A 25,530-nucleotide genomic window follows, 5' to 3' on the forward strand; every position below is an offset into this window, starting at 1 on the left:
CCAAAAGCAACTTGGGGAGGAAAGGGTTTATGTGGCTGTAATTCAGTATTGCTGTTTATCACTGAAAGGAAGTCAGGACAAGAACTCACACAGGGCAGGAACCTGGAGGCAGGAGCTGATGCAGAGGCCATAGAAGGGAGCAGCTTACTGGCTTGCTCCCCATGGCTTGTTCAGCCTGCTTTCTTTAGAACTCAGGACCACCAGCCCAGGGATGCACCACCCACAGTGGGCCAGGCCCTCCTCCACTGATCACTAATTGAGAAAATGCCTTACAGATGGATCCCATGGAGGCATTTCCTCAACTGAGGCTCCTTCCTCTCTGATGACTCTAGCTTGTGTCAAATTGACACTCAACACTAGCCAGTACAACTGACTCCTTGTCAGCTTGACACACAAACATCACTATTAAGCCACAACCCTTCCTTTCTTATTCATCCCCAAGATCTCACATTAAAAACATAAATAAATTTAAAAGTCCCAAAGTCCCTACAAATTCAAACATATTAAAATGTCAGTTCCTTTAAAATAGCCAATCTTTTAAAATCCAAAGTCTTTGAAAATTCAAAATATCTCAAATGTGGGCTTCAGTAAAATACTTTACTTCAAAAGGGAAAAAAATCAGGGCATAGCACAACCAAATCAAAGCAAAACTAAATTTTAACCATCCAATGGCTGGGATCCACTCACCATCTTCTGGGCCCCTCCAAAGGCTTGAGTAACTTCCCCAGCTCCACCTGGCTTGTCTTCTGGGCTCCAGCTGGCTCCCCTCCACGGCTGCTGCTGTTCTTGGTGGTCATTCCATGGTCCTGGCATCTCCAAATTGCTGGGGTCTTCTGCTGCAACTGGACTGCACTTTCACCAGTAGCCTCTCCTAGGCTCTCTTCATGGTGCCAAGCCTCACCTTCTTTGCATGACCCCTTCAGTCTGGGCCTTCAACTGCCGCAGAGGCTGCACTAATGTCCTCTCATAGTGCCAAGCCTCAGCTGCTCTCCATGACCCCTTCATGCCTTCAAAACCAGTACCACCTGGGTGACTCTTACATGTTACCGAGTCTGGCTGCCAGCATGAGGTACAGCCACCTCTGGAACACAGTTTCTCTGTGCTCTCAGGAAACACTTCCCAGAAGATTTCACCTCAGTGATGCTGGTCTCTTCTTAATCACTGCTAATTTCTTAGCTCCAGCCGACCAGCATCAAGTATCCCAGCAAAGCAAAGTTTTCACTTTAGTAGTTCTGGTACCCTGTTAATCACAGCTGTCAGCCCCAGCTAACCAGAACCACAGAATCTTAATTCAAATTAACAAATGGTCCTAATAGAGTCTTTAAACTTCCCTGAAACTTCACAAGCCAGGCCTCCAGCCTCTGCACTGCTCTCAACATTCTTATCTTCCAAACTCCTAAAAAACACCCCACAGAGCTCTTAACACTCAATGGCTCTTCTAGCCCAAAGATCCAGAGTCCTTTCCACAATCCTGCCCCAAACACAGTCAGGTCTGTCACAGCAATACCCCACTACACTGGTATTATTTGTCTTAGGGTTTTTATTGCTACAACAAAACATCGTGACCAAAAAGCAAGTTGGGGAGGAAAGGGTTTATTTGGCTTATACATCAGCATTGCTGTTGACCACTGAAGGAAATCAGGACAGAAACTCAAATAGGGCAGGGTCCTGGAATCCTGGAGGCAGGAGCTGATGCAGAAGCCATGGAAGGGTGCTGCTTACTGGCTTGCTTCTCCTGGCCTGCTCAGCCTGCTTTTGTATAGAACCCAGGACCACCAGCCCAGGGATGGCACCACCCACAATGGCCCGGGCCCTCCATCATTGACCGATGATTGAGAAAATGTCTTACAGCTGGATCTCATGGTGGTATTTCCTCAACCGAGGCTCCTTCCTCTCTGATGACTCTAGCTTATGTTGACACACAAAACCAGACAGTACAAGGCCCAGCACTGACCCTACTTTCCCATGGGCAGAGACAGAGCCTCCACACAGGACAGTGACAAAGACTTCAGAAGCACATGGTTATAAACTAAGCAGAGAGAGGCCCTCCTAGAGAACACTTTACACAAGAGCTCATTAAGTACAGCGTGCTGCTGCTTGTGGGCTTGAAAATTCCTTTCCCACAAGCCCCCTTCCTGTTAACACCGGCTCCCCACTCTTCCTAGAGCAAGGCCCAAATCTTCATGTTCTTTCCTGGCCTGGCCACAGAGCAAGCCTGAGTCAGAATCCATGTCACAACTTCCAGAAGCTTCTCAGAATTTCAGAGAATGTAGAGGAAAGTACCCCATGCTCCTAGATGGAACAACAGCATGTGAGCTGTGCAAGTCCCCAGATAATGAGTTCCTGGCTGACTTTGGCTGGGCCAGGGCAAACAGGGCTCATGGTTGGGAAATTCTCGCCCCCTCTTGTGCTGTGACACACAGCCCAGGAATCCCTGAAGTACCCATATCTGAGATGATTCAATAGATAAAGTGCCTGTCCTGTAAGCATGAGGACCTAAGTTAAAAGCCTCAAAATCAGGGCCCGGCTGCACACACCTGTAATCTCAACACTGGGAGGAATTGCAAAAACTGGCAGATCCTTTGTCCCTCCAGCTGAATTGGTGAACCTCAGGTTCAGGGAGAGAAGCTACCTCAACAATACATACAGCTGGAAAGCAATCCAAGAAAGACACCCAGCACCTGCCTTGGACCGCTGCACACATATCAATTTATGTGGATGTGTGCTGTGTGCACACAGCTACACTAACAAGTACATACCACATAGTACACACAACAACAATGAGCACACACAGGCTCTGTACCCTCCTCCTCTCAAAAGCTCCATTGGAAAGTTCCAGAAGGACTGCCACTGCCCATGTGGCACTGCTGGATGACTGTAAAATGTACCTGAGCTGACAGTGGCTGAGATGTGATAGCTGGCAAGGCTTACACGTATATGACTGCTTGGGGGTCTTGTTAAAATGTGGATTCTGATTCAGGAAGCCTGGACAGATAATGTTCTGACTTTCCAGAGACACCCTGTGATGCTGACCAGTAGGAAACAGCCTACATTCACAGATGTGTCTTCCAAGATCTGTGCCACCTCTGTGCCCCTGAACCGAAAGACACACACACACACACAGAGAGAGGGGGGGAGAGGGAGGGAGGGAGGGATGGAGGGAGAAGAGAGAGAGAGAGAGAGAGAGAGAGAGAGAGAGAGAGAGAGAGCAACCATGTGCTTTCTTAGAACAGTACTGGAAAACCACACAAGAAGACAAAGTCCAGCTGCTCTGCCCTTGTGGTGGCTGTGGCTGTCCATCCTCTCTACTGACAGGTAGTCCCACCATGGCACCAACAAGGATAAAGGTGTTGAAACCAGCAAAGGTGTGAACCCAAGTCCACGGTGCTCAGGGGCATCTCCTCCTCAGCGAGGCACCTGGCACCCACACCCCATTACCGGCACTCCACCTGTCAGTTTAGAAACCACCAGTAGTTAAAAGGGAGACGTTCCGGAGGCTCCGCTGCATACCTCCCAGATTTTAACATGCAACCTTCCCACCTGAGGATCAAGCAAGTCAAAGGCAGGCTCAGCCTCTGGAGGTCCGGGACAGGTCCAAGTTCTAGAATGCTAACAAGCTTTTGGATGAAGGTCCTGCTACTGGCCACAGACCACACTCTAAGAAGCTACAAGGTAGGACAGAATTACCTTGAAGAGGCCTAGAAAGTGGAGAGTTTGGGTTGGGCACACAGCTCAGTGAGTGAAGTCTCCGCTGTGCAGATGGGTTATTGTCTCACTGCTGCAACCAAGCACCTGACAAAAGCCATGTATGGTTTCCTTTGGCTCACAGTCCCAGAGTACAGTCCCTTGTGGCAGAAGCCATGGTGGCAGGAGCATGAGCTGGCACAATGGATTCACAGTCAGGAAGCAAAAAGTAACGGAAACTGGTACCCATGCCTTCTCCGTTGCACTCAGTCCAGGACCGCAGTCCACATTCAGGGTGAGTCTTCCCACATCCATTAACCAGACCTTCTTAATTCTAAATCCTACCAAACTGACAAAATTAACCACTATCACACCATGAAAACCTGAGGACCAGAGTTAGAACTCCAGAACCATAAAAAAAAAAAAAAAAAAAAGTCAGACATGGCTCTCTGAGCATCAGCCACTAAGAGACTTTGTCTTAAAAAACCAGAAGAAGCCAGGATGGTGGTGCATACTTCTAATACCAGGACTGGGAGGCAGAGGCAGGCAGTATCTCTGTGAGTTGGGGGCCAGCCTGGTCTACACAATGAAATGCTACCCCAAATAAACAAGTCAACAAATGAGAAACAACAGCCTCTGGCCTCTATATGCACCTGCACCTGTGTACCTACTCACATGCACACAATATACATGTGTGTGCGCGCACATACACTTACACATACACACAGAGGAGCTTATTCATAACCAAACCTAAAGCTAAAAGACTGAGGACCCAGTGACGTAACTCCATGGGTACAAGAGCTTATTGTTATGCCTACTGATGTGAAGACCAGAATTGATCCCGGTCTTACACACACACACACACACACACACACACACACACACACACACACACACACACACACTGAATTCCTGAAAATTAAATAACACTCATTTTCCTAGGAATCAGCAATAAAAATGGGAAGGAACAGAAGTTTATGGCTGAGATTATGCTTTCAAAGCCATGTATTCACTCCTTATCACTCCGTAACAAACAATAAACGTCTATTACCACATAGCAAACTCTATGGCCTCAACACCACCCGTGTATTATCTCACGGTTCTGTGGGTCAGAAGTCCAAGTGGGTCAATTAGTGTCTCTGCCCAGAGTGCCCCAAGGGCAAAGTCAAGTGCTTATATTTAGAGGCTGGGGGGGGGCGGGGAGAAGCCATCTCTAGCCCCTTCACACTGGTGGTCAGATTCGGGGCCCTTAGCTCCTGTTTTCACTGGCTGTGGGCCAGAGACCTCCTCAGCCCCTTGAGATCATTCTGGGTCAGGTCCTTGTCCCACCCCCAACTCAAAGCTAGCCACAGGTATTCCCTTTCAAATCTCCCTTATGTCCCTCTCTGTTACCAGCCAGAAGAAACTTAGCTCTGGAAAGACCAATGGCAGGGGCTGTCGAGACGGCTCAGTGTGCAAAGCACTTGCTGTGTAAGCATGAGGACCCAAGTTCAAATCCTCCAATCCCATGTAAAGCCAAGTATAGTAGCGCTTCACTATAATCCCAGTGTTCCTATAGCAAGAAGGGAGTTGGTGACTGGATACTCAGAAGGTCACGGGCCAGCTAGCCTGGTGCACACAAGACTGAACAACAAAAAGAGATCCTATCCAACATGGTAGAAGACGAAGACCAACATTCAAGGTTGTCCTCTGATCTCACACGTGTAGTGTGGTGCCTGCATGGGCAGGTTCACACATACTAACACACACATGCACACCCAATGATTTGTGGTATCTTCTACAAACATTCATAGCCAAACTCCTAATGACCTCATGGTAACTTCTCCCAAATGACAGATTTCAAGAAAAACAACTTGCAAATCTCACTGCTTCACAAAGTATCAGAATGCCCTGATCTATCCAGATGTGGACCCAACACAAATGGCCCACATGTAACTCCCCACTCAACTACTGTACAAACTGCTCCCATGCTCTCTGCTGCACCCCCAATCCAGATAAATAAATCCCCTCTCCTCCTCTGCGGTGTCCTGGTAGATTCTTTTACTGCCCATGTCCCTAGCCTTCCTCCCCTGGGATGTTTCACGTGGTACCACTGATTATCTGAGGTCCATTAGATGATGACCGAAGTTTAAGGTTCACTGGTGTCTTGGTCTGTTTTTCTGTTGCTGCAATGGAACACTACAGTTCAAAGCAATTTGAGGAGAAAGGGGTTTATGTCAGCTCACACTTCCAGGTCACTTGAATGAAGTCAGGGCAAGAACTCAAGGCAGGAACCTGGAGCAGAATCCATGGAGGAACACGGCTTACTGGTGGTTCACCCTCTGGCTCACTCTCAGCCAGCTTTACCGCCTGCCTGGGGATAGTGCTGCCCACAGTGTGCTGGGCTCTCCTACATCAATTAGCAGTCAAGACCAAGCCCCATAAACAGACATACAGTAATCTGATCTAGGCAATTCTTTAATTGCATTTTCCTCTTCCTATCTGACTCTAGGCTGTGTAAGAAAATAAGAGGCTAACCAGGAGGACTGGTAAACAGCTTTCTATCTTCAAAATCTCCTAGTCCTAGGAGTTAACTCCAGGAAGCCCAGTTCCTAGGGGACAGTTTAGAACACTGCCTTCCATGGCTGAGAATGGGAGCCAGGAAACAAAAGGGAAGGTGCTCTAGTTCCATTTTTATCTAGTTCCCACATAGCATAATAGTTTGTGATTGCCTCCTTTTATGAGTGTGTATACAGATTTTTCACAGCTTATTATTTATTTATTCTCCAAACTTGGTTCTGCTGTAGCACATTTCCTATGTAGCTGAGGCTGGCCTTGAACTCCTGAACCTCTGTCTCTGCCTCTACCTCCCAGTGCTGGCCTCACAGGCCTGTGCCGTGATACTTACATGCTTCATTTCTGTTTATTCCTGAATAATACTCCTCTATGTAAACGTGCCAGGAGGTAAGGATCTGTCTACCTCCTGGGGGTGGTTCCAATCTGGGCTACTGGGAAGGAAGCTACTTTGGAGCATTTCATCCATGGGTTTTAGTGTAGACATACCTTCGGTTTATTTTTGGCAAAGACCAGGGAGTGAGAAAACTGGGTCATTTAATAGATATGCATGCTCAGCTCTAAGAAGTTGCCATGAGTAGTTTTCTGGTGTGTGTAGCATGTAAAGTCCCACCAGGAGGCCTTGCTGCTGGCAGTGTGCGCCCCCCCTCAGTGAGGTTCACAGGCAGCTCACGGTAACTCTGTCTGCCCGTCCCGGGTGACTGACAGCACCAAGCATCTCCCATGTCTCTGACGGCCATGTACAGATCCTCTTTGATGAACTGCCTGTTGAAATGACTTGTCTACTTGCAAAGGGTGGCTTCTGCCGTTTTTAATTTTGGAGTTTGTGCCAGTTTCTTCCTGAGGTTGCAAGTGACCTGTCAGACACCAGCGCTGCTGACACTTTAACCCAGTTTATCAATCACTCTCCCATTTTCTTAATTTGTTCTTTTATAAACATTATCTTCCTTTGAAGCCCAGGCGGGCCTGTTACTCCAGGTGTGCAGCCTCACCATCCCAAGTACCGGCTGAACCTTCAGGCTTGCACAGAACCACATACCCAACTTTTTAAAAATATTTACTTCTATTTTTATGGGTATGAATGTTTTGCCTACATGTATGTCTGTTAACCATGTGTGTGCCTGGTGCCCTTGGAGGTTACTCGAGGGCATCAGATCCCCTGGCTATGGATGGTCATGAGCCACCCATCAGTACTGGAACTGAGCCCAGGACCTCCACAGGAGCATCAAGTGCTCTTGACTCCGGAGCATTGATCCACACTAAGAGTGTCATTTGGCCCAGCGGTGTGGTGGTGGAGCATGCCTTTAATCCCAGCACTTAGGAGGCAAAGGCAGGTGGATCTCTGTGAGTTCAAGACCAACCTGGTCTACAAAGTGAGTTCTAACATAGCCAGAGCTAAACAGTGAAACTCTGTCTTAAAAAACAAAATACATTCATATATAATATATATCATACATACCATTTGTAAAGAGTTTACACCTTGGAAAACTTCATTTTATTCATTTTTATATTTTCTGCTTTGGTATATGTGTGTGTGTGTGTGTGTGTGTGTGTGTGTGTGTGTGTGTTATGCAAATTAAATGTGTGGGCTGTAGAAATAGATTGGTGCAAGAGAGCTTGCTGGAGAACCTGAGCTCAGATCCCAGCACTGACAGAAAAATCTGGGTGTGTCTACACAGGCTTCTAACCCCAGCTCTGGTGGTGGCAGAGACAGGCAGATCCCTGAAGTGAAGCTCCATGGCCAGCTAGACTAGCCAAAACAACAAGCTCCTGGTTTGGTGAGAGATCCCATCTCAAGAGAACAAGGCAGAGAGTGGTAGGGATGGAAGCTCTGCTTTCTCCTCTGGCCTTCAAATACATACATATGAGTGTGTACACATGCACTTACACACACACACACACACACACACACACACACACACACACACATAAGCACACACAGAAAGTCTGCTTATTCAGGCTTACAAAGAACATTTTTCTTCTAGTTTTCCATCTGTGATCATTCTGAGTGAATTAAAATTTGGACAAAGTAAAGAAAGGCTGACAACCTCCCCCCGCCCCTGCCCGCCACACACACACACACACACACACTTTAGTTATTCAATGGTAGGGAAGAGCTGATCTGGGGACACCATTTGGCCTCGGTTCTGTCTGTGAGGGACAGTGGGCTCAAATCCCCACCCTCCCATTCTCACAGCATCATGGGATTACCATAATTCTGAAAGAAGTCTATGATCAGGTAGGTGGTGCCAGCATTTTAAAATTGCTTTGACTGATACCAACCTGATGGGGGAGGTCCTTCTGCATATATGTTTGTCTTATTGGTTGATAAATAAATCACTGTTGGCCAATAGGGGAGCAAGTTAGGAGGGACTAGGAGAGAAGGAGGATTCTGGGAAATGTAGGAAAGGGAGAGAGTCGCCATGTGATCCCAGGAAGAGAGGACGCAAGACCAGCATCCTCTAAAAGATAAATTTATAACATACATATAGTTTAATAGTTACGGTTGATAGTTAAGACTGAGCTAGCAGATAAGAAATCCTAGTCATTGGCCAGCAGCATTATACATAATATTAATCTCTGTGTGTTATTTTGGGCAACCACGTGGCAATGGGGCTTCGGCAGCTGGCTGAAAGATTTATCGTTACACCAACCTTTTGTTTTTACCAGTGGGAAATTAATATCTCAGTTTCTACGCAAAACCTTGCTAGAATATTGAGTTTACACAGGATCTGCAGTTCACTCTGAGAATAGCCTATGTTTTTTTACTATTTTGCCTTCCAACCAAGTCAGAGTCAGAACACATTTCTTCAAAGTATATAGACCTTTTGAAATGCCTTTTATAGACAGAATTGTTCAGTAGAGGTCTTGTACTTTCCCTTAAATACATGTCAAAACATTGTACTTAGGCTTAGTATAACTGGAACTTTTTTCATTTTCTAAGTATTTGCTGCTCATATGTAAATATGCAGTTAATTTTTTTTGTTTGTTTTTTGGAGACAGGGTTTCTCTGTAGCTTTGGAGGCTGTCCTGGAACTTGCTCTGTATACCAAGCTGGCCTTGAACTCACAGAGATCTGCCTGCCTCTGCCTCCCAAGTGCTGGGATTAAAGGTATGGGCCACCATGGCCTGGTTACAGTGAAATTTTATATCCTAAAAAATAAGCTAATATAAATTTGAGGTTTTCTATGTAAATAAATAATAAAACAACTTATATTTAGAGAGCTTGACTTCTTTTTTGGTGTATGTTTGCCTTTTAGCCTTTTACAGCCTTTTCATTGTTTTGGTTTATTGTTACAGCTAAATTCTCAGTCCAATGCTGGCAGTGGGGTGAGGGAGGGCCTGGGGGCGGTAATCTTGTTCCTGATCACAGACAGCACTGCATTTCAACAGGAAGTGCTTGTTAGATCTAGGATTTCCATAGATACCACGGTCAGATAGAAAAGGCTCTTGCTTACTTTGTTGTAAAATCAATTGCACCATCACGATGAGGTTAACTCTCTCTCTCAGCAATCTGACAGGCAATTAGGAAAAGTGCCAGCCAACCAAGAGTGGACTGTGTGTGAGCAATGAGCTTCGCTGCTGTGGAGACGTGGGACGTCCACTGAGACCAACTCCCTTTATGTCTTAAACAACATAACATATCTGAAGTCACACAAAGGGGAGTCTGCTTCCAACTAATGACAGGGTAAGGAGAAAGTCCAGTGGTTGGCAGAGTTCTCACTTTAGAAGCATAATTACTGGAATTCAGTTCCCTGAACTCATGATTTTAAATGCCAGTTATGGTGGCTCATGTTTATAATCCCAAGGATGGGGAGGTGGGGACAGGGGAATCTCTGGGACTCTGATGGTCAGTCAGCTGGGCCTACTCAGTGAGCTCCAGACCAGGGAGAGACCTGCCTCAAAAATAAGATGGATGGTGTCTAAGGAACATACCTCAGGGTGACCACTGACCTCCATTTACAGATGCCAGAAGTGTGTACATGAGCACACGCACCGTCGTGACCCGGCATGTCTCAGCCTTAACCCATGAGGTTCGGCCTGAGTGGGGGTGTGTGGACCTGGAAACGCCTAGCAACCCAGCGGCGATAAAGACCAAACACAGGCACCTTGTCATCTTTAGAGAGCTCTCAGTTCCATGTTGTAAAACTAGAGTCTTATTTTTTTTTTGATTGTTGGTTTTTATTTTGTTTTTTAAGATTTTGTTTTGAGAATTTCATATGTACATACGATTTATTTTGAGCCCATTCATTCCGCATACCATTAACTCCTTCAAGAAGAGTCTTTTCTTTATTTACCATCTTTTCGACTGTTTCTTAACCATCCTTCCTTGGCCATGAGATCATTCCTGTCCTTCTCTTCTCCTCTCTGCTAGCTTGCCCCTAACTCCTGTCCTCACTTGTTACTTACACACACCCAGCCCCTCTGCCCAGGAGCAGGCCTATTCAGATGCTTAGGCCCATAGAGATGCAAACTAGGAGACATTCTCCACTGAGGTCATGTCATTCAATAGCAAATCAGTTAGCATGGGATATTCAATGCAGACCAGAGCTCCAGGTTCCTGGAACCCCTGGAAATAGCTCCCAACAACACACACCACATACATACACACACATACACACCACATACATACACATACACACACCACATACATACACACACATACACACCACATACATACACATACACACACACCATACACACCACATACATACACACATACAACACACACACCACACACACCACACACGTACACAACATACACACACACCACATACATATACAAACACACACTACACACACCACATACATACACACATACCACACACACACATACACACACCATGTACACACACATAAATCACAATACACCACAAACACCACACACACACAAACACACCACATATACACACCACATACATACATACACCCCACACACCACACACACACACACACACACACACACACACACACACCACATGCACACATATGCAAACACACAGAGAAAGAGAAATAAACAGCTAGAAAATAAACATTTGAAAATAATTACAAAACTAAATCTTACTTTAAAAATGAGAAAAAGGAATAAAATTGTAACTCACCAAGAAAAATAGTAGCAGAACACAAACAGAAACCTCAAGAGTTCTAACTTCAGATGTCACAGCTATTAAGGATGATAAGCCCAGTTTTTATTAAGCTAATCGATTTGGCAACTTAATAAAAGCAAACAATTCCCAGCAGCGTGTAATTTCCAAAGATGACACAAGATGGAAAGGAACATCTGAAGATCGCCTGGTTCCTTGAAGCAGTGAAGTCTGTTGCCATAAGCCTTCCAACCAAGGGAACTCCAGTCCTGGTGACTTCACCAGAGCTCCACCAAATGTTAAAAGAAACTGTAAAGCCATCAGTATGCAAACGGTTCCAGGAAACAAGACATGGAACACAGCCCACTGTTTTATAGGATCAGCTTAACCTTACACGAAGACAGAACAGCACAGGGCCAGACAAGCAGACCTGTGGGAGCCTCAGCTAATGGGTTAACACCCTCGCAAGAGCCTGCAGCACTCCTCCAGCCGCCACCACACTGGACAGACCCTTCCACGCCAGCAGGAATGGACTGCTGAGGTTGCCAGCTTCGTCGCGTCAAACTTCGCTCCATGGTGTGCTTTAAGAGCCTGCCACATTTGTTGGTGTGTTCACGTTTTCAGAAAGAAAGAAAAAACTAAACGAGAGTAAAAGGAACATAGGAAATCAAATTACTTGTTTGGCAGAAACCCAAAGATAGTAACTAAGATCTGGGAGAAACTGTGCTGGGGAGGAACCTGGGGAAGGGTGACAGAGAGAAATGGGCCCCAGTCACTCACCCTGGGGTGGTGGGAGGACCTTGCCCCAGTGAGCACGGAGACCCTGAGCCCCTCCCTGTCCATTTCGGCAGAAGCACTCCTCAGGAACATTCCTGTTGAGAGTCTCTGTGATACTGTCTTTAATGACTAGGAATCAGGGGGCTGGGATGCAGGTCAGTGGTGGAGTTTCCCAGGAGGCAGGAGGGGCTGGCGTCCATCCTCCCACGAGCCAGGGGAGCAGGAGGAGGAAAGGAAGAGAGGGCAGATCAGTGTGTTACCTGGAGGACAGAGCTCAGTTCCAGGTCCCTGACCACAGGAACATTCCCAGGGTGCCTGGTGCCCAGGGTGCCTGGGGAGCTTCAGTAAAGACACTTCACTCTCGGCACACAACACCTGTGAGAACACATGGGCAGGTCTTGGTGGCTCGGGCTCAGGACTTTCTGGCTGGCAGTTTGACAGCCTTGGTTGTTTAAAGGAACAAGGCAGTGATGTTAATTCTGAAATGAGAATTGGCCTACACAGCATGTTGTGCAGGCAGCCTGCCTGTGCCAGGGTGGCCTGTGGACCAGACACCTGCAAGCAGCCCCTGATGCTGTAATTGAGAGAAACTGAGAGACACACTCAACATAGATGCAACTGCAACATTCCTGCAACGTCAAAGTGGAGATGGAAATTTTGAAGAATCCATGTCTACTGTGTTATACAAAAGCATTGGTCCAAGACAGATGATGAGAAAGAAGGAGAAGAAAGAGTAAGACGAGGGGGAGAAGAAGAAAGTGAAGAAGAGAAGGAGGAAGATGAGAGGAGGAGAAGAGAAGGAGCAGGAAAAGAGGGAGAAGACTAGAAAAAACTAGCCCTTCCTCGGCACTGTGCGCGATGTTCCAGCAGAGTGGCTCCATAGTGTACCTTGAGGTTTAACAGCTTTGACTGTGTTTTTGTTTTGTGTTTTTTCCTTTTCCTTTTCCTTTTTTTTTTAAAAGAGAGTCTCATTCTTTGTCCAGACACCTGCACTTAGGCAATCCTCCTGCCTCAGCCCCACCCCTGTCCCAAGTAGTTATGTTTCCAGCTAAGTACTGCTTTGCCTGACAGTTAGCAGCACTAGACCGCACGGTGTGATTGGGAATAGAGCTTGTAGCTCAGCCCATGATGCAGAAAACTCTGGGTTGGGTCCTCAGCATCAAATAACCCAGGTGTAGCAGTGCACATCTGTAATTCTGGCACTCAGGAGGCAGGCAGAGGGGGCAGAAGTGCAAGGGACTTGTCTCTGCTCAGATCTCAGCAGCCTTCCTGAAACAGTTTTGCTTTTCTGAGTCAACCTGAAGCTGGGCCCTATGTGGTTATTCACAGATGCAAACTGGAAATGATCTCTCTAAAGCTACCTGGAGCACCAGCATCCATACTCACAGTGATGAGTTAGTTAATTTCTGTTTTCCAGAAGGCTTTCCTCTAGAGTTAACAGGTTGGAAGCTACTCTGAACCACACCAATGCCACTGTCCCTCCCCTGGCAAAGAAAATCAAAACAGTGACCTTCCACATTGGGTGTGATTTCGCAGGAGGCCCCTCCTATGGCCATCCCAGCACATCTCTGAAGCTGTGCTGGCTAGAATACAAGTCTGGTTGTCACTGGGGTTGTTCAGGTCAGAACTGGGGCCCTGGCAGCACTAACAACACGGGCTCTGCCATTAGTCCTTAATGTGCCAATTCAAGAGATCAGTAACCATGAGCAACAGAGGAAGGAGATGTAGTCAGTGAGGGTACACTGGGAAGACGAAGAAAGATATTTCCATGACAATTCCCTTGTCCCCTGGTGTCTCAGGGTCCTGGCAAAAGGGATAGGTTTAAATAAAAGGCGGGAGATGTGCATAGCTTTACAGTCCTGGTTAAAGTATGGTCCTGCCCACCACTACCATCATCCAGTCTGTCCTGCACAGTGGTTATAACTGTGAGCTGTCTTTCAAGGAGCCAAGTTCCTCCGGCTGGCACAAGGCCACAGTCTTTGCCTTCCTCCAGCAGGAGATCCCTGGGGAGATTCCAGCTCCTTGGGGACATTGTTTTAGTAGTCTGTTAGCTCAGGGAGGAACACAAGTCTGTCTGGTTTAGAAAACCTCCCGTTTCTGTTGGTGGCTATGCAGGGGAATGTGTGAGCTGGATAGATTTGGGAACTGGCTAGCTGAGCTCAGACATGAGAAGGTCCCACTGACTAGGTCTCAACAGGCCCTGGACGTCAAATCAGGAGCCATACACCAGGACAGCCCAACCACAGTCAGCGGAGGTGTTGCCAGTGGCTGGTTCTATCTGGACAGCTCTAGACACGGCCCACCACATTACATTTCTGTCCACAGTGCCCTGTGCTCATCAGCCTGGGCCACTTGTACCCACGGCAGAGCCAGGCAAGCTGTCCAGGGAGTGAAATGTGCACAGGCCAGCCGTGTGGGCACGTATGCCAGGGCACCCAGAGGTACAGCCAGTCTTGCTGCACCTACCTCTCCCCAGCTAGCTGCCACATTGTGGATGTGTATTCACAGGCAGCCGGAAGTGCAACCAGCCCCACCACTGCTCTCCTTTGCCACTAAGCCTGCCATGCGCCTCTGTTTGGTGAAAATGTAGGGTGGTTCCTAAGGCCAGCCAGTCCACAGGGGACCTTGCCTGTGGGTAACAGGGACACCTGCATGTGTCCCAGTAGTTCTGGGCTCTTCCCAATGTTGACAGTCATCTAAAAGTAACTTGGGGCTGTGCCAGAGTCACCATGAAGTCAACATTACTTCTCTAAAGTGACTTAGATCCGTCAAGCATGCGCAAGTGTAAGAGAAGACACTGAGTGGGACAAGCAGCCACTAGGCAGCTCTCTGAGGCACCCACCTCAGACTCCCCACGGTCCTCTGTACTTCGTGCCTCCCTCCAAAGGGGGGAACCCTCATGACTCATAGCTGTGATCTGACACCAGGGAGCCTGTGTGCCCCTGAAGGACAGCAGCTGGGATAGACAAGGGTGAGGAAGAGCCAGCAAGGCGGCTGAACTCACACACTTGCCAAGGGATCATGAGCAGGAACCCTGAGGGCAGACGAGTGTTGGATGAGGAAGAGTAGGAGCACAGATTAGAGGATCACAAGTCTGGACCGCGGCCTGCGAGGTCCCAGTGGTGTTCAGTGGGTCCCTGAGACAGACTGTTGTGGATAACAGGTCTCCCAGAGGGGGCTTAACACCATGGGGAAATAAACAGCATGGCAGGGACTCTGAGAAGAGTTCAGGCCCCAGTGCCACAGACAGACAGTATGGTGGGGGTCTCTAAAGCAAAGCCATGCCCTGGCAGAACTGAGGTCCCTTATGCTGGCTCTCTGAGGATGGAGGTGGTTTCACTGCAAGATTCTACAGCCAGGCTCTCGGGTTCCCAGGCAGGAGGCAAGGGGGAGCAGGGTGTGTGGCCACCTTTGACGGGAACTCACTTCCCAGGTGAGGACCCCTGGCCTGTGAAATACGACAGCTAGACTGTGTCTGTAGGGGCTGCTGGTATCAGGGGGAAGGTAGGGGAGGGAAGGGGAAGGGAGGGGAGGGGAGGGGGGAGGGGAGGGGAGGACCCCACACAGCAGTCAGGTCTGGATTCTACCATTACACGTCACCACCTACAGGGGAGCCCAGGAAGACAGGGTGCCACCCTCCTGGCCTGTGTTCCATTCATACCATCTCTCTCCCAGGCCACATCCACCCAGTTGGTCTTCCTCCTGTCTGCACTGACAACCCGCCCCCACCATACTGCCTACCCAGGCTCTATGCTCCACAGGGTCAGGGTCTCCCTTCTCTTGGTGAAGAGGCCTGCACAGATCCCTAGTTGGCGCGACCTGGTGCCTTTGTTTCCCACTGCTGCAGAGAGCATCAGAGGTAAGAAGATCTCATCAGACAAGCCACAGAAGCCTTCTCCTGCTCCTTTGCCTGTGACAACATCTCTCAGAGCATGCCCAGGACAAGCTCTACCGCTGAGTCACAGCCCTGACCTGGCCTAGAGGTCGGCTATGTCCTTTCCTGCTCAGAATGCTCCAGACCACTGAGAGATCCTGTCTCAAAAAACAAGGTTATGGCTTTTGAGGTACAATGTGTAAGGCTGGCCTCTGCCTTCACATATGGATGCCCACACCTGCACCCAAATAAACACACACACACGCACTCACGCACGCACATGCGCTTACATGTGCCACAGAATAAATGAATAATTTTAATGTTTTTAAAGATTTTTTTATCTTATGTGTATGGCTGTGTTGCTTGCATTTGTACCTGCGTGCCACAAACATGCAGTACCCATGGAAGCCAGAAGAGGGCGCTGAGCTCTCCTGGAACTGAAATTACATATGGTTATAAACTGCCATGTGGGTGTTGGGAATCAAACCCGGGGCTTCTGGAGAGCAGCGAGTGCTTTTACCCTTGGTGAGCCATCTCACCAACACCACAAATAAATAAGCTTTGAAAAATATAAAAAGTGGACAGATTGGGTGACATCAAGCCATGAAGCTCCTGTCCCACAAAGGAAGGATGTACAAAGCCAGCCGCAGACGGAGAGGAAGTGTTTGCCAGCTATTCACCCAGTGAGGGGGTAGTGATGAGGACACACGGGGAACTCACACATGGTCGTACTGCCATTGGGAGGCGGTGGTGCGCACAGCAGCTGCCGCCAGAACCTCATGCCTACCCCTCACAGCACTGAAACCTCATGTCATCCGTCACCGCCCCAAGGACACCCTCAGTCTCCAGCACAGTGCTCCGCTGCCAGGCTGGGGGGATGTGGACACGCATGACTTGGCATCACTGAATTCCATTAGGGGTAAGGTCCTGAAAGCTTGAAGACTTGCTTTCCCTTAGCTCTGCCATCCCAGTTAGTGCACGGTCATACAGTGATGGTCCCGGGGATCCTTGGATGCAAGGATGATCTTGGGAATCCCCCTGGAGGAAGCAGGCAGGCGTGTGGTGGGTCTGACTGTCCCTAGCTTCCTGTGTGCTGATGTGAGAGCATGTTCTCCATCTCGCTGTCTACACAAAAAGCTCTGGCTCTTTGGAGGCACCTGTCTTGTGGCTACATGGTCATCAGGAGTGGGGGTCATTACCATAGACTTACTGCCAATTAATTCTACGTGACCTTCATCAGAGCCCTGGGTGGGGCCCTGGTGGGAATCTCAGGTCTTCAACCCTACCCCAGGGCTTTGTAGAGCAGCCACCACTTTCCTCCATTCCTACCCCACCCCCACTCACAGACAAGGTCTGGGAGGGGCCATCACCACACAGGTAAGAGATTCTTCAGTATCTGTTTACTGATAGAATACTAAAGCCAAAAGACACGACGAGGCTAGCATGGGTGGATGCCCAATAAGTAGTTTTGGAATGAAAGACTTAGTACTTAATTATTCGGATTGTAGACGACTTCAAAAACAGTGGGCTGGAGAGACAGCTTGGAGGACAAAGTGCTTGCTTGCTCTTCAAACATAAGACCAGAATTCATTCAGGTTCCCAGAATCCATGCAAATGCCAAGCTGGTATGGCGGCTACTTTGATATCCAGTGTTCCGAAAGTGGAGACAAGGGAATCCTTGAAGCAAGTTGGTCGGCTGGATTAGCCAAATCAGCAAGTTCCAGATTCAATCTAGAGAGACCCCCACTTCACTGAACGAGGTGGAGAGTGAGCTAGGGAGGCTGTCAACATTACCCTTAAGCTTTAGCATGCACCCCCACGCACACACATGCAAACATGCATACATATAAACACACACCACGTATACACATACATGTGTAAAAATACTACAGCTTAAGGTTTGGGGGTTCAGCTCACTGGTAACACGATTCCACAGTATTGGGAAGTCCTGGGGTTTGAATCCTAGCATCACAGAAAGAAAATACTACAGCATGGAACAATACTAGGGGCTCAAGTTTAAAACTCTTTTTTGACCTAAGCACACAGATTTGGTAAATTACACATTTGAGTAAACTAGAAATTGTGGGCATATGGGGTTTGTTTGGGTTTGTTTGGTTGGTTTGGGGTCAGAATAAAAGAGTTTGGCTACAAGAAAAAAAAAGCATAAATACTGACAAATACACTGACACTGTTCACATGGTGCTTCTATGTCTCACAAGAGAAATTAGGCATCTTTGCATACATAGCAATTATGAAGGTGCACATTAAAACAAGAGAGCGCCCTCAAGGATCACCTGGTAGACCCAGGGTGCCATCTGCCCCTGCTCTGAGACAGAGGCGCTTCCAGCAGGCAGGGGAGGCAGCATGAAAGCTAGAGTGCAATCGAGCAGTGCTGCAAAAAATCAAAATTGCTTACCCAAGACAGTGCCAGCCCATGGCAGAGAAGTGACTGCAAAGCCTTGCAACAACCAGGATGTCCATCAGCCAGCAAGGTCTGAGAAGCCCCTGGGCAGGTGAGTAGCTCCTAACTGGGGTAGTGCTCATGACATGTTAAGGTGTGGCCTCTGCAGAGTCTGCACTGTCGTGTTTATTCACAGGCATGTGCTGACATGTGTGTGTTCACAGGGGTGTGTGTGTGTGTGTGTGTGTGTGTGTGCAGATGTGCATTTGTCTGCTCTTGTAAGCACAAAGAGGGGTCAGCAGTAGCATGGTGATGAGGGTACTGACAGATGAAGACCCACCTGGTCAGAGCACCAAGCAGCTAGCATACACAGATGTATCTAATCCTCATGGCATCCACGAAATTGACCAGAAAACCCAGGCAGGGTTAGCCAAGTGACCCATTTGACTCCAAAGCCCGACAACAACACCTACAGCCCATGGCCAGAACTATCTACCCTGTTCTGCTGGCAGGCTTAAAGTACTGAAGGGCCAGCAGGGCAGGCAGCTTAAACCGGTGAGCCCAATATGCGGAAGGTGGAGTCTGGAGCCAACCTGAACTATACAGGGAGTTCTAGACAAGGCTGGGCCACAAAGCAAGCCTGTCATGAAACTTGTAAACCTGCAAGAAGCAGCACAGAGGCTGTGGAGGTCGCTTCGTCAACAAAGTGCTTGCCTTGCAAGCAGGCGGACCCAAGTCTGAGCCCACATACAAAGCCACTGTAGTGTGGCATGCAATTGTAGTCCCAACACTGGGAAGGAAGGGTGGGAAGATCCCAGGGACTCACGAGCCAGCTAGCTTAACCTACTTGGTGAGCCCCAAAGCCAGTGAGTGGCCTTGTCTCAAAAATCAAGGTGGGTGGCTCTCAAGAAAAGACAATGGGATCAACCGCCTGCCCCCACATGTGAGCAAACGCATGGCACACACTCATTGCATGAAGGAAAGCACACTGCTCCATGCTTTAAGTGAAGAGACTCTGGGCATTCATTTGCTTTCTTTTTTGTATTTCTTCTTTTTTAAGGCAGTTTTATACTGAAGTTTCTTAAAGTAATGATCAAAACTAGTCATGCCTCTTCCTCCTTGAGTCCGAGGCAAGCCTTGGGCTTCCTTCTTTCTATCCAGGTGAGAGGATGCATGTGGGCTCCATGTAGAGGCAGGGTCCATGTGACATTGCAATTACACAATCAGCACACTTCTCGGGAACTGCAGGGCACCTGAGCAGTGCACCTGAGCGCCTGATGCAATCCGTGGATCCCAGAGCCGTCAAACACAGCTTCAAAAAATAAAAGGGGTACACCCAGCCCACACCCTGATGCTGTAATCCATCATTAATTAGGGGAAAGAAAGAGAGAGCTGTCTGGTTTTATGATCTCAGCTTTTCCACCTGGAGAATGAGCCCTAAGGATTTCACGTAGCTCTTGGCCGGCACCAATTCAATCACAAGGGACTACAGACAGCTTCTTGGCTCATATGCTCCTAAGTGAGCCCACAGTGTCAGAGGTTAGACCAGACACCTGCTAGTCCGGTCCAGCATTAGTTTCAGATTTCTCATTTAGTGTGTGTGTGTGGGGGGGTGAGTGCATGTGGGCATGGGGACGCTTTCAGAGTTTAGGGGAGGGTGTCAGGTCTCGTCCTCTATTGCTCCCCATCTTACTCCTTGAAGACAGGGCCTCTCACTGAATTGGAAGCTTGAAGCCTCGCTAGGCTGGCAGGCCAGTGAGCACATAGAATCCTCCTGCCTCTTCCTACCCCCTGCAATGCCACCCTATCCCACAGCTATGCCAGACTTCATATTTGGGTGCTAGGAGTTTGAATTCAACTCCTCATGCCTGAGAGCAAGTACTTTTACCCCAGGAGTCTTCTCTATGACCCCTGAAAGTTTAATTAGACATGCCACTTCCAGTAGTGAATAAATACACATTCCCCCCCTCTCTCTCTGTGTGTGTGTGTGTGTGTGTGTGTGTGTGTGTGTGCATGTCTGTGTGTGTCTGTATGCATGAGTGTATGAACAAGTGTATGCAAACGTGTGGAGGTCAGAGGACAACTCAGATGAGGTCCCTTGGTTGCCACGCCCCTTGCTTTTGGAGACAGGGTCATCTGATAGCCTGGAACTGACCAAATATGTTGCCAGCAAGCTCTAGGAGTCCCTTCTTTGCCTTCTCAGGCCTGGTATCACAAGCATGCACTACCACGCCTGCCTTTTTCTGGGGGTTCTGGGGAGTAAAACCCAGAATCCCATGCTTTTTCACGGCAAACATTTTACTGGGGAAGCTAGCTCCTCAGCCTACATTTCTTTCTCTTTAGATTTAACTTAACTAGTTAACTTTTTGAGATAAGGTCTCACCGTGCTGCCCAGCTTGCTCTCAAATGTCGGAGCAAAAGGTGCTCCTTCCGGTTCAGTCACCTGAGTAGTTAAGAGAGGACAGGCCAGAATCTTAGGTGTACGAAATTTTCTGCCTAGGGAACCTAGCTTGGTGGAGGCCTGTCCTCCATGAGGTTAAGTTCATTGGGCTCAGAGACACTTAGGGCACTGGTAAGACCATTCCCTTGTTGTCTCTCAGGGTGTTCCCAAGATGAACAGATGGGGGGGGGCTCTGCCCTAATCAATGCTTCATCTGTGGGGGTCAAAAGTGAACTGGACAATCAGGAAGTGTGAAGAGTGGAAGGTGGGGCTTGCTTGGAGAAACAGATCACCGGGAGCTGGCCTTTGAGGCTTTTTCTTCTCCCTCCCTCCCTCCCTTCCTTCCCTCCCTCCCTTCTTCCTTTATTTTCTTTCTTTCTTTCATTTTCCCCCTGAGACAGGGTTTCTCTGTATAGCTTTGGAGGTTGTCCTGGAACTCGCTCTGTAGACCAGATCGGCTTCAAACTCACAGAGATCCGCCTGCCTCTGACTCGGAGTGCTGGGATTAAAGGCGTGCAGCACCACTGCCCGGTTTGAGGCTCTGTCTTATTCTAGTTCCTGCCTGTTGCTGATTCATTCTGTTTCCTGGCCACCATGATGTGAACAGCTGTCCTATGACACCCAGCCCTCCATGATGGAATGATACCTCTGACACCATGAGCCCAAACACATTTTCCTGTCTTAAACTGCACTGTGCCCAGCACTTTGCCACCGTGATAATAAAACTGACTTCTATACCTCTTAGGCTTGAGCATATCCACTTCTTTTAGAGAGATGCTGGCTGGGTGAGTGTCCCTGGGGATGTCCCCACCTCAGCACTTGGCTCAAGCAGTTGAAATGTCTGAGGTCACCAGTAGCCACAGACCTTCATGGGGGAGTTGCCTTTATTTAGGAACCGCCTACACAAGCTTTAAGAAATGGGGTGCCTTAGGGAACTCCCCAGGGCAGAAAGGTGGGAGGAAGATATTGAGTCTTAAGCAAGAAACGATGGATAAATCACCCACTCTTCCAAGAAAGCTCGAGGCAGGAGTGTGGAGCAAGCAAGGGGCAGGGAAGCCCTATGATCAAGAATGGGTGTGGGGCTTGGTCTGCACTGATGCCCCGATGCCTAAAAACCATGAGGAACCAGGATGAGCTCAGCAAGACTCTATGATGGCCTCTAGACAGCATCTGGACCCCTAAAAGGCATATTCCACTCTTCTGGAGGCTCAGGGACATGGCATGATAGGTTCCAACCTTGGACAAAGCCCTTGGCTACATCTCCATGGGGGCAGAGCCAGGACTGCGTTTCATGTCCTCGGCCAATACCACACATGACAGGGAAGTCCCACACATACAAACTGCCCTGATCCAGGTAACTGGATCTTGAACCATTGAGGGGCATGAAGAACTATGGGCAAGGGTCACCATTATTCCGAAAGAAGACTGGAGCTACTGACTTCTGGCTCTGCCTCAAATGACAGTTCTCTGTAGTGACACCTGTTCCCAGGACACAGCAGACATGAGGTGGATGCAACCTGAGCATCCACTTCTTTTAGAGAGATGCTGGCTGGGTGAGTGTCCCTGGGGATGTCCCCACCTCAGCACTTGGCTCAAGCAGTTGAAATGTCTGAGGTCACCAGTAGCCACAGACCTTCGTGGGGGAGCTCGGCAGTGGTTCTCAACCTGTGTGTCATGATTGCTAGTATTTAGGCATCTGTACTGGCCTGCCTGTGGAGTTCTGACAGGATACGCCCTCAGCTGCCACCACTAAGAGCACCACCTGTGACTATCCATATGCTCCCTTTTAAAGGGGGCCTGCCCACCTCCCATCCCTCTCTGTCTGTCTCTCTCTGCCTCTCTCTCTCTTTTCTCTCTCTCTCTCCTCCTCCCTGTCTTTCCTCTTTCCCACTGCTCTTGTCCACAAAGGCCGGTCTCCCCCCTCCCCTTTCCCTTTTTTATGATCCTTTTCCCTTAATAAAAAACCCCTCTGCTTGAACTCTGTTGCATGGTGTCTTTCTCAAGCCACATTTTTTAAAATTACAACAGTGACCCCAAAGACCATCAGAAAATGCAGATATTTACATTATGATTCATAACAGTAGCAAAATTGCAATTACAAAGTAGCAATGAAAATTATTTTACAGTTGGGGTCACCACAACACGAGATACTGTATTGAAGGGTGGCAGCCTTTGCAAGGTTGAGAACCACTGATTTACAGCAAGGCAAATGGCCTTTGTGCTTTTACAGGATACCAGGCAGCTACTCCGCTGTGTCCAGACATGTCCCATTTAAACTTGACAAGTTCAGAACAATCCCCTTCTTCACAGTTTTGACCAACAACATGTAGGAGACACAAACTTCTGCGCCTTCTGAGTTCAGAGCTGTGGTGCTCTTCCGCATGCGTCTAGGACCTCCAGACCACACGGGAGAGACAGAAGACCATAGAGGGACAAGGAGGCTGTGGAGGAAGGCTGCCATTTTGGACTGTCCCACCCAGAGAGGTCAGGGATGAATGCAGCCAGAGAACAAGCTTGCTGAGACGAACCAGAGCAGAAGAACTAACCCATTTAATCCCCGTCTCACTGAGCAACCCAGCTGAGCCTTGCCCACACTGTGGACCCCATAGGGTACCATACAGAGTGCTACAGAGTGTACCAACAGTGATGGTACATTTGTACCACCAACCACAGATGCTTCTGTTGCTCTAACAAAATACTTAAGGCCGGAAACTTTGGGGTTATTTTTAAAGAGGTGTATTTAATGTGCAGTTTTGGGGATGGAGAGCCCAGACGGTATGGTGGCAGCTCTGGAAGTCCCCCAGCTGCCTATACCTCTGTCACATGGTTTCACAGAAGGAGCACATGCAGGAGGAATTACACAGGAAGACAGAACACGCAAAGGAACCGGGTACAGTCGTCTATAGCAAGCTCGTGAGAGAACGAACTTGGGGTCCTGAGTCCCTCTGGCATATTGTTCCTAGTGACACACCACCTCCTACCAGGCCGCGCATCTTAAAGCTACAGCTTTAATACCAACACCTGGGGACAAAGGTCTCTGCACACGAACTCTTAGGAGACATTCAAACCATCTAAACCACCATACCCAACCCACAGCCTGTGGTTCACAGGCATCCCAGAGCAGCTATGAATACAACCCAAGAATGTGCTGTGGGTGACAATGTCATGTCACAATGTCAAAAACCATAATAGTGTGATTTTTTTTCTTCAAGCCTCTCTCCACTGCCACACTATTTCTTAAGAGTCACACTCCTGAGGCAGGTAACCATCTCCTGTCCCAGGCACAGGTGGAGAAGCCGCCTGGCCCACAGGTAAGCCCACCTAAGCCATGGGCCTTTTCAAGGTCAAAGGCCACCATAGCATCATTGGTCTGTCCACTGTATTTTTTCAGGTACTGTGTCCTTATTCCTTAATGTTTTTTCTTCTAAAGACCACATATGTGTAGTATGAATTTGCTGATAGTGTCCTTTTATAAACTTCTCTAGAATATTTAAGAGTTTTACATTCTATGACATGCTTTAAGCCAGAGGTCACAAACGGGTGTAAGAGGTGGCCACTGAAGTCCTTGGGGACTGACAGAGCTCAGAACACACTGTAGCTTTTCAGGAACCTGGGGGCTTTTCTTGGTAGTTTCTGAGCTGTGCTGGAAAAGGTGTGAGGCTGGAACCAGTCAATGGATTCAGTCCCCACACAGCCTTGGAAGAGCCCTCCTGGTGGAGACCAACCTCTTACAGAATCTTCGAGGTTCATAACAGCTTCAGTTCAAGTGCTTCAGCATCTAGCATGGAACGTTCAGATAGCAGGACCGTTTGCCATGAGAGGAAAAGGCAAAAGCATGTTCCAACCTGACAGGCACTGAGGGCAGCTGCCAGATGCAGCCCCTACCACCAAGCATGTCCTGGATGGCTTGGCTTGCGAAGCTGGTGGCTGACAGACAGCCAGGTTGAGGGACTCCTCTGAGATGCTGGTCCTTTGGAGACCCATCCAGTCACTGGCCTCTGCCTCCTTTCTGTCCTCAGAGATGTCACTTTGCCCAGCCCAGGAATGTGTGCCTATGCATGCAGCACACATGGCCCTTTGACTTACTTTGATAGAACATGGGGTGGGGTGATGGGGGAGGTCCTTCTGTGTATGTATTTGTCTTACTGGATGATAAATAAAGCACTGTTGGCCAATAGGAAAGCAAGACAGGTGGAGCTAGGAGTCAAGGAGGATTCTGGGAAATGTAGTAAATACAGGAGTCGACATGTGATCCCCAGGAAGACAAGACGCATAAGGCTGGCATCCTCAATAAGATAAGTCTTTATAAAATATATAGATTAATGGCTATGGTTGATACTTAAGACAGAACTAGCATACAAGAAATCCTAGTCATTGGCCAGCATCATTGTACCTAATATTAATCTCTGTGTGTTATTTTGGGCGCCCACATTGTGGCAGGGCACGGGCGGCTGGCAGAAAGAGTTACCGTTACAAAATGGCATCCACCTGGTTTAACAAAATTCCACATAAGAACTTCACAAAAGCTTAAAAAGGGATTTTAGAAGCAAAATAACAGAGACAAGCACGACTTCTTGGTAGCAGCATTTTCTCATGTGTCTTCTGTTTTGCTAGAGACAGATTCTCAAGCAGCTCCCTTAAGGGAGGTTTCCTGACTCAGCATAAGTGGAAAAAAACACAGGACTCTTTTTCTTACTTTCTTTCAATTTCTGCTTAC

At 48.2% G+C, this 25,530-nt stretch overlaps 1 long non-coding RNA gene across 5 annotated transcripts in view; it reads right to left on the bottom strand.

Moving 5' to 3' along the window:
* Positions 1 to 25,530, bottom strand: part of LOC103161452 — a 69,921-nt gene that overhangs the window by 38,877 nt on the left and 5,514 nt on the right. For 2 of the 5 annotated variants that reach the window (XR_004769414.1, XR_003484220.2), the window contains exons 4-5: positions 12,359 to 12,473; positions 11,405 to 11,959 (exon numbers count right to left, since the gene is read on the bottom strand). The exons of the other annotated variants lie outside the window; for them this stretch is intronic. This is a non-coding gene — a long non-coding RNA (uncharacterized LOC103161452). Of the gene's footprint in view, positions 1 to 11,404; positions 11,960 to 12,358; positions 12,474 to 25,530 lie in introns of those variants that run through there. 5 annotated transcript variants of the gene reach the window in all.

This window comes from Cricetulus griseus, chromosome 3 (assembly GCF_003668045.3).
Source record: "Cricetulus griseus strain 17A/GY chromosome 3, alternate assembly CriGri-PICRH-1.0, whole genome shotgun sequence".
Classification (NCBI taxonomy): Eukaryota; Metazoa; Chordata; class Mammalia; order Rodentia; family Cricetidae; genus Cricetulus; species Cricetulus griseus.